This window comes from Larus michahellis, chromosome 6 (genome assembly GCF_964199755.1).
Source record: "Larus michahellis chromosome 6, bLarMic1.1, whole genome shotgun sequence".
Taxonomy (NCBI): Eukaryota; Metazoa; Chordata; class Aves; order Charadriiformes; family Laridae; genus Larus; species Larus michahellis.
The window spans coordinates 30026704-30041243 of record NC_133901.1 but is presented as its reverse complement, the minus strand read 5'-3'; positions in this window follow the sequence as shown (position 1 = coordinate 30041243).

Here is a 14540-nt window from a genome sequence, read left to right as displayed (position 1 = left end):
TCTCCCACAGCGGGCTTGCATCCCTCTAATCCTCCATTGGCCCAGGTGTGGCGGCTGCTCAGGTGGTCACTGGCCGGGCAGTCACCCCGTGATCCACAGCGCTGGTGGCATGGGCAGCAGATCCTTTCCCGGCTTCGCCCCCACGCTGACAATTTCGGCAGGCGAGCGTTCGTTCCGGGCGAGCGGTGCTCTCCCCTGATTTACCGTCTGTGCCCTGTTTCCGCTGCCGGGGGTAATGCGTGGGTTTACGGGACAGGGTTTTGTCGGCCGTGACTTGGCCTCCTCTGGCATTTCCCCCACCGACACTACCCGGCCGGTGGGTCAGGGTGTCGCTTGTCGTGCCCTGCTGCTGCCACCTGCCCGATGGAGGGACACTGGCGGGACACTGTGTACTGCTTAACACCCCTAATAGCGCTTTGCAGGAGTCGCCTGGGGGTTTTTCTGGTTAAGGAGCATTTAACTGACTACAAAACCATGTAGTGGTGGGAGTTTGCATAATGCTGGTCATGGGGGAGCTGGCAGCAGTTTTCAAGTGGCGGGGGGGGAGTGGGAATTGCCGCTCCAGGGGAAGGGGAGAAGGGGAGACATAGGGGTGAAGTGACCCAGGGGATCGGGGTGAAATGACCCAGGAGATCCCCAAAGCAGGGGTCTGGGTCTGGGTACGCATCTTTTCCTGCTCCAGACTCTGGGAATGCTGGTCCCACCTTGCAGAGGAGGTTCCCTGGCCCATGCATCCCCTGGCACTGCTGTGTCCATGCTGAGGTGCAGGTTTAAAACCCTGCTGGGGCATTCTGGGGCTCTGGGTGGGGATACCCAGTGCTCCCAGTTGCAGCTGAGCACCGGGGAGCTTGTCTGACATTCCAGGGCCTGCCCCCAGCCCTCTCTCTGCTTTATAACCTGCCTCTGCTCCTGGGTAAGCCTTGAGCCAAGTGAGGACTTGCCCCAGGCAGCTCAGCTGCTGATTTTGGTGCCCACAGTGTCCCCACAGGCATGGTGGCACCAGCTAGCATCGCTCCGTCACCACCGTCCGCTGCTCTGTGGCCCCCCTCCCCTATGTGGGGAGCAGATCCTGTGGGGTCTGTGGGGTGGCTGCCGCGGGGAGCAGGTCCTATGGGAACCATGAGGAGGCTGCCGTGGGTAGCAGGTCCTGTGGGGTCTGTGGGGTGGCTGCCATGTCACTGTTGGCAGTGCCACGCACTGCTCCAGGCTCGGCTTCCCCAGCTGCTGCTGGTGCCGCAGGAAGCTTCCCCGGGCTGTGCCCAGGTCCCTCGGGGGATGGGGTCCCTGCAGGGTGGCCTTTGGGTGATCGCCAACTCATGCCCCATCTGAACAGGACATCCAGCCCTTGGGAAGGGGAGGGATCAGCAGGAAGCAAATGGTGACAGGGACATTGGTGGGAAAACACCGGGGGCGGGAGGGGACGGTGGCTGCAACCTGCCTCCTTCTGCCATCCCTATAAATAGGAGGGAGCGGGAGCAGGATTGCACCTGTGGGACTCCAGCGCTGCAGGAGAGGCAGGCAGGGAGGGAGGGACGGAGCCGCTCCTCGCTGCTCTCACCTCCCTTTGAGCTTCCCAGTGCTCTGCCTGCCTGAAGGCCCGAGGCATGGGGACCAGGGGATGGACGCTTTCCACCTTCGTGGGATGCTGCCTATGGATTCTGCATGGTATGTCCTATATTTTTCTGCTAGCGCACATGCTACCTGAGCCCTTGCAGGGCACTGCAGGTAGGCTTGTGAGGCGCTTTTCCCTCCTGGCTGTACTGGAAACTCCTCTTATGACCAGTCCTTGCAATCCATTGCAACCAAAAAGCTAGAAAAGTGTTTTACGGGGCAGGCATCACCCTGAAGGGCTGGTTGCAGGCGTGGAGCCACGGGAGAGGGGAGAGCCCAGCCCATGAGCCTGCGTGCAGCCGTGAACCCCTCCAGTAAGGGAGCCAAGGGACGCCAGCTGGCAGAGCGGGGCTCTAGGGATGCTCCCATCCCTCCCACATCCCAGGGAAGGGCAAACCTCTGTGCTCCATGCTGGGGCCCCTCTTGCACAAGCTTCCCATGAATAGGTGGCATAGATGATGTTTCCTGCTCTGTATGGAAGAATTAAGATAAAACATGGATTTACTGGGGTGGAGTGTGCCAAACTAACCTGGAGGGACTTGACTGATGAGCTTTGTTTTCGCTGAGATGGGGAGGGAGCATCTGAGCTCTTCTGGCTGGGGAGGGTTGGTGGAAAGAGCTTATTTCAGCCAGGGAAGATGGCAAGAAAGCAGCAGAAAGGGATGGTGAACAGGGGGCTGGAGGAGGATGGAGCCCCTCGAGGACTGGTCTGGCAAAGGAGACAATGTTCATTAATGACTCCAGCACAAGCTGTCCGCAAGCTAAGGAGCCGAGCTGGCGATGAGGCTGGAGGCACCTCTGCAGGGAATCTGGCTGCGTGGCGGGGGGAACCTGATGAACCGGAACACCGGGATGGGGAACAGGCTCGGGCTGTCGGGCTGCGGCGAAACCCTGCTGGGTCTCACCCTCCGGGTACCCTTCGTCTCCTCTAATTGCAGCTGCCTAAAGCCAAGCGTCAGCAGATCCGCCCGGCTCCTCCTGGAGCCAACGGCGTCAGCTTGGTCTCCCCAGAGCCCGCATCCCTGTCCTAAAAACAAGACTGGGTGAACCCTCACCCGTGGGTGCCGGGAGAAACGCCTGGGATGTGGGGTGATGTCTCCTTCTCCTTTCAGCGAAGCTCCTGGATGTGGGGCAGGCTTTTGGCAGCAGGAGGAGGGAGCTGTAAGCAGGGCTTGGTCCTGGGAGCTGTGGAATTGAGTATTCCCTCCATGGGCAGGGAAGCCCTGGTGCCTGCACCCAGCTGGGGGCAAACGAGATGGGGGCCGGGGCAGGCAGGCTCCCACCCCGGCAGAGATTTAACGAACCTGCTTTAGCTGCCGCGGGTCAGGAGCCGTTTGCAGCCAGGGAATGTTTCACTAAGCTGTATATGTCCCGTCTGCCAAAGGGCTTTGGGTGAAGTGTACTCAGATGTCCCTCAGACACCCCAAAAGGTGAAACAACGCAAGAACCTCCCCCCCGGCTCCAGGCTCTGCAGAAGCGTCTGTGCTCAGGACTGTCCCTGCAGCCAGGCAGAGAGGGCTGAGGGCTGTCCTCGGGCGGCTGAGTCCACAGACACCCCTGGGGCTAGGAACTAGACTTACTGGGCCACAGCTCTTACCAGTGGCCAGGCAGTACCACCCCCAGCGTAACTGGGCTGGGTTGCAGCGGCTGCCTTCGCCGCCATGCTTGCACCAGTGTCTTTCCCTGACCTGTGATGAGTTGTGTCCCGTCTCAGCTGGTGGCTGCTGATGCTGGGGATGCAAAAGGTGCTGTGTGGTGCTGTGCCCAAGGCAGCCCAGGCTGCGCTCCTTGGCTCTTGAATTGGAGCCTTGCAAGGCCATGGGATGATGTAGTAGGGTTTAAGAAGGGGCAGGAGCTTCCTGATGCTCATCCAGAGGAGATGCGTGGCTGAGCGTGGCAGGCTGCTGGCTCCAGCACCCGGTGTAATGCTCCACTTTGTGCTTCTCTGCAGGGCTCGGGGCCGCTGCTGCTGTCCCTGTCACTGCTGAGGGGCCGTTTGCTGCAGGGACTGCTTCTTCCATCACGGCGGAGAGCGAGGTGCCCCATGCCCTGGTGACGGGCACTGCGGAGACGAGCACTGCAGCAGCCGATGCTGAAATAGCCGAGAGCATCCTCATAGCAACCTCATCAAGCCCGTCCTTCCCTCCCGGGGCTGAGCCAGGCACTTTGGTGACAGTGACGAGCCAATATGATTCTACAGTACCAACTTTGACGAATGTGACCAAGCCTCTTAACACATCTCAGGATAACGAGAGGGGTTCAGCTGCTCTTGCTCCAGCCACGACTGCTGCCGCCATCGTCTCACAGGACCCCGCTGTCACCTCAGACGTGGAGCTTGTTGTAATGGGGACCACTCCCGACGCACCCCTGGGGGCCACCCCTCTCTTTGCAGATGTGCAGGAGGACATCCTTGCAGCTGTGACCAGAGAAGGAGCAGAAGATCAAGACCTCACTGCCAGCACCATGTCTCTCCCCACCACCCCTCCGCCAGCAGCTGCCTGGGGGGCACAGCCAACTGCTGGCAGCCCCATGGGTGCTGGTGTCACCACAGTGCCGAGCCATGGGCTGACCACAGTCTCGGGAGCCATCGAGGAAGGTGTAACCCTGCCTGTGGATATCCAAAGCAACGCCAGTGCCAACTCCTTGAGCCCCAGCCCTGGCGCCGCGGGGCTGTTCACAACCCAGCAGGATGCGGCGGGGAGTGGGGCCATGGGCATCATCCCAGGGCCAGCAGGAGAAATGGCCCCAGCCACCGAGGAAAATCCCTTGGCTTTAGTGCCTGGAGATACAGGAGATGCAGTAAATCCTGCATTCAGCACGGCTGGTTCATCTCACCTGCCCCTGGAGAGCCCAACGGTGTTGGAAACAGTGGGAAACCCAGAGGAGCCCTCCCTCCTTCCCGGCCAGGCAGTGCTGAGCCCGACCGCTTCGCTGGAACCAGTCGGTGGTGGGGACTGGGATGGGCAGGGAGCTCCTGGCATGTCATCGGATGCTCCTGGTTCAGCCCAGCAACTCGCAGCCAGTGAGGCACCCGCAGTGACAGAGGACATGGCCACCTCGCTGCTGGCCCCGAGGGTTCCCACTGATGTGCAGAGTGATGTGAATCCCCCAGCCCTGGCCACCGTGCTGCCCACAGGGGACGTGGGGGCTGTGGGTCTGGCTGAGCCGTCCCTGCAGCCTGCCCCATGGCAGACCCCCACCGGAGAACAGCCACCGCTGCTTGCTGCTGCCCTGCCGTCCCCCACGGACACCTCCAGCGCTCCTGGGGCTGCTTATCCCCCCCTGGGAGCTGGGGCCGGCACCCTGCCTGCAGCTGACGATGGGGTAGAGACACCAGTGAGTCCTGACCTTGGTGTTGCCCCAGGAGCACCTGTGTCTCCATCCCTTGGAGGGTCACAGTCATGGGGGACAGCTGGTGCTCCCCAGGGAGCTGATGGAACCAGCGCTGGCTTGAATTCGGCTTTGGATGCCCTTAACCCAGCGTCTTTCGTACCTGATGGACTGGCATGGCCCACGGCTGGAGTCCTGGCTCAGGGGGCCGAGGGTGAAGGGGACACGGCACAGGCAGGAGGTCCAGAGAATGGTAGTCCCTCTGCAGATACCCAGAGTGACACGAGTCCTTCAGCCGTCAGCACTCAGCAGGACACCGCTAGCACCGGAGAGCTGCTGACAGGAGGAACAGGGGCTTTGGTGAATGCTGAACTGCCCCCTTCATCAGCTCTCAGGGACGGAGCAGGAACAGATACAGCCCCAGCACTGGGACAAGTGTCCCTGCCTGGTCCTGCACTTCCTGGCAGTGCTGGGCTGGAGCCCAACCTCCCAGGGGCTGAAGGACCAGGAGACCTGCCTGGTGAATTCCTCAGTGCTCCTGGAGCTGCTTACCCACCCCCGGGGGCTGCAGCTGGCCCCGTGTCTGGGGCAGAGACACCAGTGAGCTCCGACCTTGATGCCATCCAGGGAGCCCCCATGTCTCCATCCCTCGGGGGGTCACAGCCATGGGGAACAGCAGCTGGTGTTCCCCAAGGAGCAGGTCTCCCTGAAGCCAACGCACCTGGCTCTGGCTTGACTTTAGCATGGGATGGCCCCAGCTCAGCGGCTTATGGACCAGCAGAACCCCCATCACCTGTCCCTGGGGTCCAGCTTGGCACAAACGTGGGGCTGCCGGCGGCGGAGGGACATGGAGCTGGCACAGTGGAGCAGGCACTGGGAGGAGCAGTCAGCAGGACTGGTTTTGAGCCATCCCTAATCTCCAGTGCAGGCAGCGGGACAGCAGCTGGGATGGATCAACTGCCTGGTGCAGGTTCCTTGTCTGGTCCTGCCTCTCCCAGTGGTGTGGTGGCAATATCCTCTGCTTCAGAGGGTGATGGAGCAGGACTCATCTCAGCTGCAGCCCCTGGCTCTGACAGTCTGTCCCTGGCCTCTCCGGACAGTGAAGCTGGCCCAGAGCTTGCTCTGGTGCCGGGGGCTGAGAGCGCAGGAGATACAGCACAGGCAGGAAACCCAGAGAGTGAAAGTCCCTACATGGAGACAAGTCCTTCAGCCTTCAGTACTCAGCAGGATCCTGCTAATACTGGAGAGCTGCCGGCAGGAGGAACAGGAGATTTGGTGAATGCTGAACTGCCCCCTTCATCAGCTCTCGGGGACAGAGCAGGAACAGATACAGCCCCAGCACTGGGACAAGTGTCCCTGCCTGGTCCTGCACTTCCTGGCAGTGCTGGGCTGGAGCCCAACCTCCCAGGGGCTGAAGGACCAGGAGACCTGCCTGGTGAATTCCTCAGTGCTCCTGGAGCTGCTTACCCACCCCCGGGGGCTGCAGCTGGCCCCGTGTCTGGGGCAGAGACACCAGTGAGCTCCGACCTTGATGCCATCCAGGGAGCCCCCATGTCTCCATCCCTCGGGGGGTCACAGCCATGGGGAACAGCAGCTGGTGTTCCCCAAGGAGCAGGTCTCCCTGAAGCCAACGCACCTGGCTCTGGCTTGACTTTAGCATGGGATGGCCCCAGCTCAGCGGCTTATGGACCAGCAGAACCCCCATCACCTGTCCCTGGGGTCCAGCTTGGCACAAACGTGGGGCTGCCGGCGGCAGAGGGACATGGAGCTGGCACAGTGGAGCAGGCACTGGGAGGAGCAGTCAGCAGGACTGGTTTTGAGCCATCCCTAATCTCCAGTGCAGGCAGCGGGACAGCAGCTGGGATGGATCAACTGCCTGGTGCAGGTTCCTTGTCTGGTCCTGCCTCTCCCAGTGGTGTGGTGGCAGCATCTTCCATTTCATATCCAGGCAGTCAAAGTGTCCTTGGAGGAGCAGGCGGTGCTCCTGGAGCTCTGCAGCCTTCCCTGGGTGCTGAGCCTGGGGTCCCTCTTGCTGCAGAAGGGGCAGGTGAAGCAGATGTTAACGGAGGGTCCCTGAGGCAGTCCCAGGCCACTGCTGGAGAGAGACCAGCTGGTTCAGGAGCACCTGATGGAGACATGGGAGTGGTTCTGCAGTCTGCATCTTCTTCCCCATCTATGGAGAGATCTTCATCACCTGGGTTGGCTGGCGAGGCTGGCAGTGGAGCAAGCCTTCCTAGAGCTGGTGGAGCTGGTGGTGGCTTGAGCACAGGCTTGGAGGCTGCTGGCGCCGAGGAGCCCCCCTTGTCTGCCCCCAGCATCCTGAGTGGTGCCAGTCTTGGACTTTCTGATGCAAAACTGAGCCAAGTCAATGTGGTGGAGCTGCCTGGAGGAGCCTCAGCAAACGGGGCACCTTCCCCCAGTGATAGCCTGGGACAGGGCACAGGATCCATCATACAGATTGCATCGGGAGCGCTGGCCCCGTCTGCTCTCGCCTCCCCCCAGGAGACACAACCCTTGGTAGCAGTGGCTCCAGGTGGTGGTGCTTCCGATGGCATGGCCACCTCACCGTCTACTTCTCTGTTCCTCCCTGGGCACGGGCTGAGCTCGGGGCTGGCACCCAACGGAGACCCCCAATCTTCCCCCAGCACCCAGAGTGGGAGCACACCCCTCGTGCCGGGGGCACTGGGTGGGGTGGCAGGAGATGCTGGTGGTGCTCAGACGTGGTCTCTTGAAGACGAGGTGGCCTCTGGGATGCCGGCACCTTCAGGAGAAGCATCCCCACGTGCCCCCGCATCCCTCAGTGCTGCCCCAGCATTGCCTTCTGCTCCACAGAGCGAAAACGCTGCAGAGGGGGTGTCCACCACCCCCGGGCTTTCTGCTCCGCTTTTGGCACGTGAGTCAGCAGTGGGGTCCTCTGCGGGGGGAAGGGGAGAGCTGGGGACTGCTGCACCAGGGGGACCTGCCCTGCTTCCGCCTCCCCGCCAGCTGGGAAGCCCCGGAGTCCCCTCCGGGGATGCTGACCGCCCTGTGCCCGGGGAAGTGAGTGTCGTGCTCCCTGGAGCGATGGCAGGGCGAGGGGACATGGCTCAGCTCCTTCCTAGCGCGACTGGAGCCAGGGTGGGTGTGGAGACCCCCGCTCGCTCCCCACTGGGGGGGAGCCCAGGGCTCCCTGGACTTCCTCCCGCCGGGATCGCTGCTGGCAGCCCCGGACCAAAGATCCCAGGGCCAGGAGCTGCTGGTGGCTCATCTGCCGCTGCCCGGCAGCCATTCTTGGGCGGTGAGCTGACCACCAGCCTGGCAAACAGACCCCCTTCCACTGGTGGATCGAGCCTCCCCGCAGCCTTCTCAGGCCAGGGGGGAGCCCGTAGCGGGTCCCCAGCCACCGCACGCCCAGCCGTGTCCTGCAGCCCGACCACAGGCAGCCCGGCCCCACCAGCCCCCCTCCCTGGGGGCAGGGAGGTGCTCCCAAAGCCAGGAGCAGCCACTGTCACCTCCCGCGCATCGTCCCCCATGTTTCCAGCTCTGCCAGGAGGGCCGGCGGCCGCCCCGACACTGCTGCCCAGCCCCACAGGTATGTGATGCTCATGGGGCAGCCTGGGCGGGAGGAGCGTGTCTGGCCACCTGATGAACCGTCCTGGGGGACATTCGGTGCCCAGAGACTGAGGGGGCTATTTGGGACCAGGACCCCCGGGGGACACACACCACGAGGCCCTGCTGCACATGTGCTTGTAATTTTGGCAGGCTGAGCCTGCCTTCAAGTATGGTCCCGTCAGCTGGAAAACCCATCCCCTCCAAATGCTGTGTTTTATTTAACAGATGTAAATAGGGAGCCGGAGGCTGTAAACATCTCTAGAAAGAGCTGTGGGTGTTTCATTCCTTGCTGTCCCCCTACCACAGTCCTATACAATGCTTTTCCCCTCCTAATGGCAGTTCTTCAGCGTGGGCTGGAGCAGGATGGGACAGTGACCGCAAAGGCCGTCACAGCAGGTTTAGGGCAGCTGCGTACGTGTAAGGCAGCAAAAGGGGTGGGAGGAAGCTCCTGCAAGGGAAGGTGACATGCAGGGTGTCCCAGGTGGCTATTGGCAGTGTCCCCCCATCCTCCAGCTGCCCAAGCTGTGTCCCTTTGGAAGCAGAATCATTTCTTCCCTTTGAGTTTTTGGAACACAACAAGGGCTTTGCTCTAAGTGTGTTTTGGGTTGGGTTTTTTTTGTTTTCTTTTCCAGTTCCAGCTGTGCCCCTCTACGGGTATGGAGCGAGGGAAAATGATCGGGAGTACGTGGAAAGGAGGGTGGATTTTAATTCTCCACTTTTCAAACCCGAGATTGGATTCCCGTTTGGGAGAGCCCTGCGCGACTCTCTCTATGTGAGTCTACCTTGGCTTGACTGGCTGTTGGGCAAGCAGCCATCCCCCAAAAGCTCCGGGGAGGCACCAGGGACCAAGTGCCTGGGATGGGACCCTTGGGGTGACAACTCTTTTGGGATGCTGCCAGGGTCTGTTTGCAGCAGGAGGTGACTTTGTGGCCATTTTGGTGGTGGCAAGGGATGGCCTCCCTTGGGTGTTGCTCAAAGTGGGCTTGGAAATGGGAGGGCTGCCACCCCTGTGTCAGAGGGTCCTGCTGGTCCTGACCTCACCTGATGGAGGCATCCCTCTGCTCAGTTTACAGACAATGGACAAATCATCTTCCCAGCCTCAGACAACAGCATCTTCACATACCCCAACCCTCCTCCCAGCAGCTTCAATGGCCATGAGAAGGTTCCCATGATCGCCGTGTTTTGGGACAATGCTGACTTCTCCAGAGGTGTTGGCACCACCTTTTACCAGGTGAGAGAGGCCACCTGGGTGCATGGTTGCATGAAACACTTTTTGATCTTAAACTGATCACCTGTTCTGTGGATGCCCCTTAAGATGTGTAATTGATGGAGCCCATGGGTGGTGTTTCCCTTTTCTGGGTCAAATCTAAGAGCTGTTGGTCAGCTGTTGGTCACTTCTTGAGCCATCCAAACCTCATCCAGACCCTTAGTCGCAGTGCTCCATGCATGACCCCAATCTAAACCTGTCTTTGCCATACTGGGAGCTAACACAGATGTGGATGTACTCAATTCTCAGGAGTTCTACACCCTCAACACGGCCAAGCCTCCATTCATCCGTGATGTGGAAGCGAAGATTCGGCGGTACCTGAGGTCCTCCTACTCCGCAGCCTGGACCCTGAAGATCACCTGGGAGAAGGCACCAGCCTATGCAGCACGGACTGACACACGGAGGGTAAGGGGAAGATGGAGCTGAAGGGCGTGTTGAGTTGTAAAGAAAACCCCAAGGCCCACGGGCGGTCACCTTGTCTGTGCCTGAAAATAAGTACCAGTTCTGTGAAAAAGATCAGTCTTGAAGACTTTTGCCAAAAAGAACTGGGCTGTGCCCATGTTTTGGTGGTCTTCAGTTTTCTGGGGGAACATCTTTAGTTGAACTCTCCCTGCTCCATAAAATCTTTCTCTTTCATGTGGTGGGAGTTTACTGTGCACCAGAAACACAGTTCTTCAGGAGCATAAAATTGGGTGAATTTGAGGCTTCTCATGGAAGAGCATCAAATTAAAACCATCATGTTTTCCATGCAAAATGAGAACCGTCCCAGCCTGCGTTTGTCCTGCACATTAGGACGTCAGTCCCCCTGCTCCCTAGTGAGCACTTGCCCACCACCCCTAAGTTTAAACCCGACAGCTTTGCTCGCTTTCTTACCTGTCTGCAACGCTTCTCCCCAGACGAACACATATCAGGCCATCCTGACCACCGACGGTTTCAGGTCCTACGTCCTGATGCTGTACCAGGAGGGAGGCATGCAATGGGACTACACCAGGCTCCCTGCCACCAATGTGCTCATCGGCTACACCAGGTACAGCAGGCTCAGCGTCCCACCCCTGCCTCCTCCGAGCACAGGGGCTGTGTCCCACCCCTGGCTCCGGCTGATTTAATCCTTCCCCCCGTGTCCCATGAAGTGTCCTGCAAGGATGAGGGCAGCCCACATGGGGTCTGCACACCCATATAGCCTAACACGTGGGGGTCTCTCAACCAAATTTGCCCCGTCGGTGGCATCATGCTGCAGCACGCTCACTCGCCGGGCTGTGCTTGTTGTAAGATCCACTCAACCCTCTGGGGTCCTGGGGCCAGCGGCATCCCGGTGGTTTGGGTGGAAGGAGTGGGGAATAGGGGATGTTTGCTGAACTTTGCACCAGTCGAGGGAAGGGATTTCCGCCACTTGGCCGGAGCGGTAGCTTCCTGCCTCCTCGCATTACATCTCATCCCGTGCACGCCGTCTCCAGGGTTTGCTCATTAGCTGCTTGCTGCAGCTGGGTAAGGAAAAGGTGGCCGGGACGGGAAGCGCGGGCGGCACAGGCATGTGTGTATGCTTGCCTGTGCACGACTGCTTGTGGGTTTCCTCTCTGTATCGCCCTGCACAATGCTGGAAACCATGGAAGCTGCTCACGGGGGGTCTTGAGATGTCTGCGGGGTTCAGCTCATGAGGCAGCAGGAGCATTTGTAGCACCCAAAACTAACTGCACCCTGTAGGGAGGAGGCAGTGGGCTGGGGGAGCTGCTGCCTTTGCTCTCCTGTCCCCGGCGCTGCGATTTGGGTGCTGTAGGGTCCCACCGGCTCAGGATCAGGGCAGCTGAAGGACAGGCTGGGGCTAGGGCTGGGATAACCCCACCCGGGAAGAGCAACCCCTGATTTTTCCCCTTTCCTCTGCACGCAGTGGGGATGGCTTTTACCGCAATGATGACCTGACTCGAAGACCTCCAGCCGCTAAATACCGCCCTGACCAGTTCAGGGGCTACAACACAGGTAGAACCAGCCAGGGTGGGTTCATGCTGCCCCTCAGGGGGTCAGGGAAGAGCTATGCGGGGAGGGGGACGTTCCTAGGGGATGAAATTCAGCCTGCCACTATAGCAAGGCTCTCAATGAATTCACCGAGGCCAGGCTCTCCCCCCAAGCACATAAAATGCTTCCCCTGGGTACCAGCCCTGAGGCTGAAACGTCCTTGATGGGTCCATGGACCATTTTTGTTGCAACGGCTCTGTCCCAAGGCTTTCTTCTTTCGCAAGAGCCCCTCCCCCTATTTCCCTGCTGTTGGGTTGCTATTAAGCATGGGGACCCACAGCTGGGGGTCAACGCCAGCTTCGCTTCCAACATCAGCATCACTCAGCTCTTTCCTCAAACCAACATGTCCCCTGCGGTCCCCTTGGCCAGAGGTGACAGCTCTTCGTTTCTCTCCCCGCTCAGACCTCCGTGGGATGTGGATTTACAAGCTGGAGAACCTCGTGAGTGTCAATTACCGGCTGAAGTGCCTGGCGTGGACAGGGCGGCAGCAGGACCCAGGGGCATGGAGCCAGGGCCTGCCCGCCTGCCCCTGCTCCCTGCAGCAAGGCCAGCAGGACCCGCGCTTCAAGAACAGCCGCGGAGGCAAGTGGACACACCGCTTCCCCATGCTCCTCCTCCCCAAGCTGTCAGCAGGGGCAGGGAAAATGAGGAGGAATGAGGGATGACCTGTCTTTGTCTTGTTAGACTGGCTGGACCAGGTCTAAGCTGCATGGGGACCGCAGCAATAGACCCTTCCCAGCACCAGGGTCTCATCCTGCAGGACCACTTGGATGGTCTCCCTTAGTCCCTTCAAACCCCCATAGCACCATGGGTGATGTGGTGGGAGCGATGGATAACAAGGAGCCAGCCCCAGCCCTGCTCCTTGCCCCGGGGCAGGGATGCTGGCTGGGGAGAGCTGTGCCAAAACTCACTGCCACCCTGTTTCAGGCTGGTGGGCTGCCCGTGTCTCCATGCTGCATTCTGCCTCCCCCAACAAGCACGGCGCCGGTGTCCGCTGCCTGTACGACAGGCAGAACCAGCTCATTGAGGGGCGGCAGGAGAGGTACTGGAGGTCCTCCAGGCAGGCGTCCCCCTACCGAGGTAAGCACAGCCAGCCCTGGCATCCCTGGGCTGAGGCTTGCATCACTGTAGCCTGTAAATCATTTTCATCTCCATGCCAACACGTCTCCTGACATCCTGTTGCCCTCGGAGGGAGCGTGGACCGGCCAAAAGCCGAGGCGAGCGCCCTGCCTGCCCATCTCTCTCTCTCCGCTCCCCTTCAGCCCCTTACTCTCTTTTTTACCTCCAGACCAGGAGCTGAAGCTATACGACTGGTGCTGTAACCAGGCGGGCAGCGCCAGCACCTGCGCCCGCTACAGCGAGAAGAGACCGAAGATTGGCTGTGATGGATACCAGTCACCCGTCATGGGTGGGTTTGCAGGCCCTGTGTGCCGGGGTGATGCTGTCTTGGTGCCCAGGGTTGGGGGAAAACATCCCACCCTGTGGTGAAGACAGCAAGAGCCCCAGGCAGACGAGGGATGGGTTTTGGGGTGCCCACGTGCAGGTTGGTCTGTGCCCTGGGCTGTGCGGGCTTGTGGGGGGCATCTCCCTTAGCACATAAGCACCAGCGTAGTCTGGGGGTGGCAGCACCGGGAGGGGAGGAGGACCACAGCTAATGTAGTTATTGGTGTAAACTGATATGGGGCTTTCTTGCAATCTCCAGCAGATTCCTCGGAGGAGGTGGAGGGCGACTCTGAGGAGCAGAGAGGTGAGCGGGATTGGGGGTCTCCTCTCTGCTGACCACTTCCCTCTCTCCCTGTCCCCTCACATGGAAACTCCCCCGGGGCTCCCAGCTCGCCCCAAGCCCTCAGGGAGGAGGTGGCCGGGGAATTCTCATTTCTTCTTCTTTGCAGACGAAGAGGACAAGTAACCCGGGGGGCTGCACCCCTGCAGCACGGTCTGGGCCACAGCTGATCCTCTGAGTCCTTTGCTCCTGCTCATCCCCTGTACCCTGCCGCTTCCCCCAGCACCCATCACCCCTGCCCACCACGCAGGGCAGCTCACTCGGCCACTGCCTGCGGTTGCCTAATCCGGACTTATCCCAAGGAGCCCGTTGCTTCAGTCGCCCTTCCCCAGCCGCAGCTGAGCAGGTGCCTGTGGGCACCTCCTCACTGGCAGGGAGGTGGGCATGTCCCCCCCACTGCACACACCACCCCTTGTCCTCCCTACATCCCGATGTTGCCTCCCACCCTGCACCCTGTGTGAACCCCTGGCACCCAGGGAAAGGCTTTTTACACCTCGCAGGGACTGGCTGTGGCCAAGCCCGCGAATGCCATGGTGTGCCAGGCTCGCGCCGTGAGCCAGTCCTGTCTTGCTGTGCCCAGTGCCCAGGAGAAGGGGCGATTCTCCGGACCAAGCCAGAGTCAGCTTGACACCTCTGCTGGGTGTGCACGGGCAAAATGCAACCCCCTGATCAGAAACCTTGGGAGAAAAATAATTTTTTTTTGTGCATATAGAGAGCGTCTGCCTTTCTTAAAAAAAGGGAAAAAAAAAATCCTTGTCAAATCTTGTTTGTTCAATAAAGCCTCTGAGGGGTCTGAGCATCACTGAGCCTGCAGCAGCCACGTCCTCGGCTGAACCGGGGTGGGGGGTGGTGGTGGGGGCAAGCTTGGAGCAGCAGGATTGCAAGGATGCTTCTGCCCTCCGAGCTGGTGCTGTGGGTGTCCAGGCTGCGGCCGAACCGGGCTCAAGG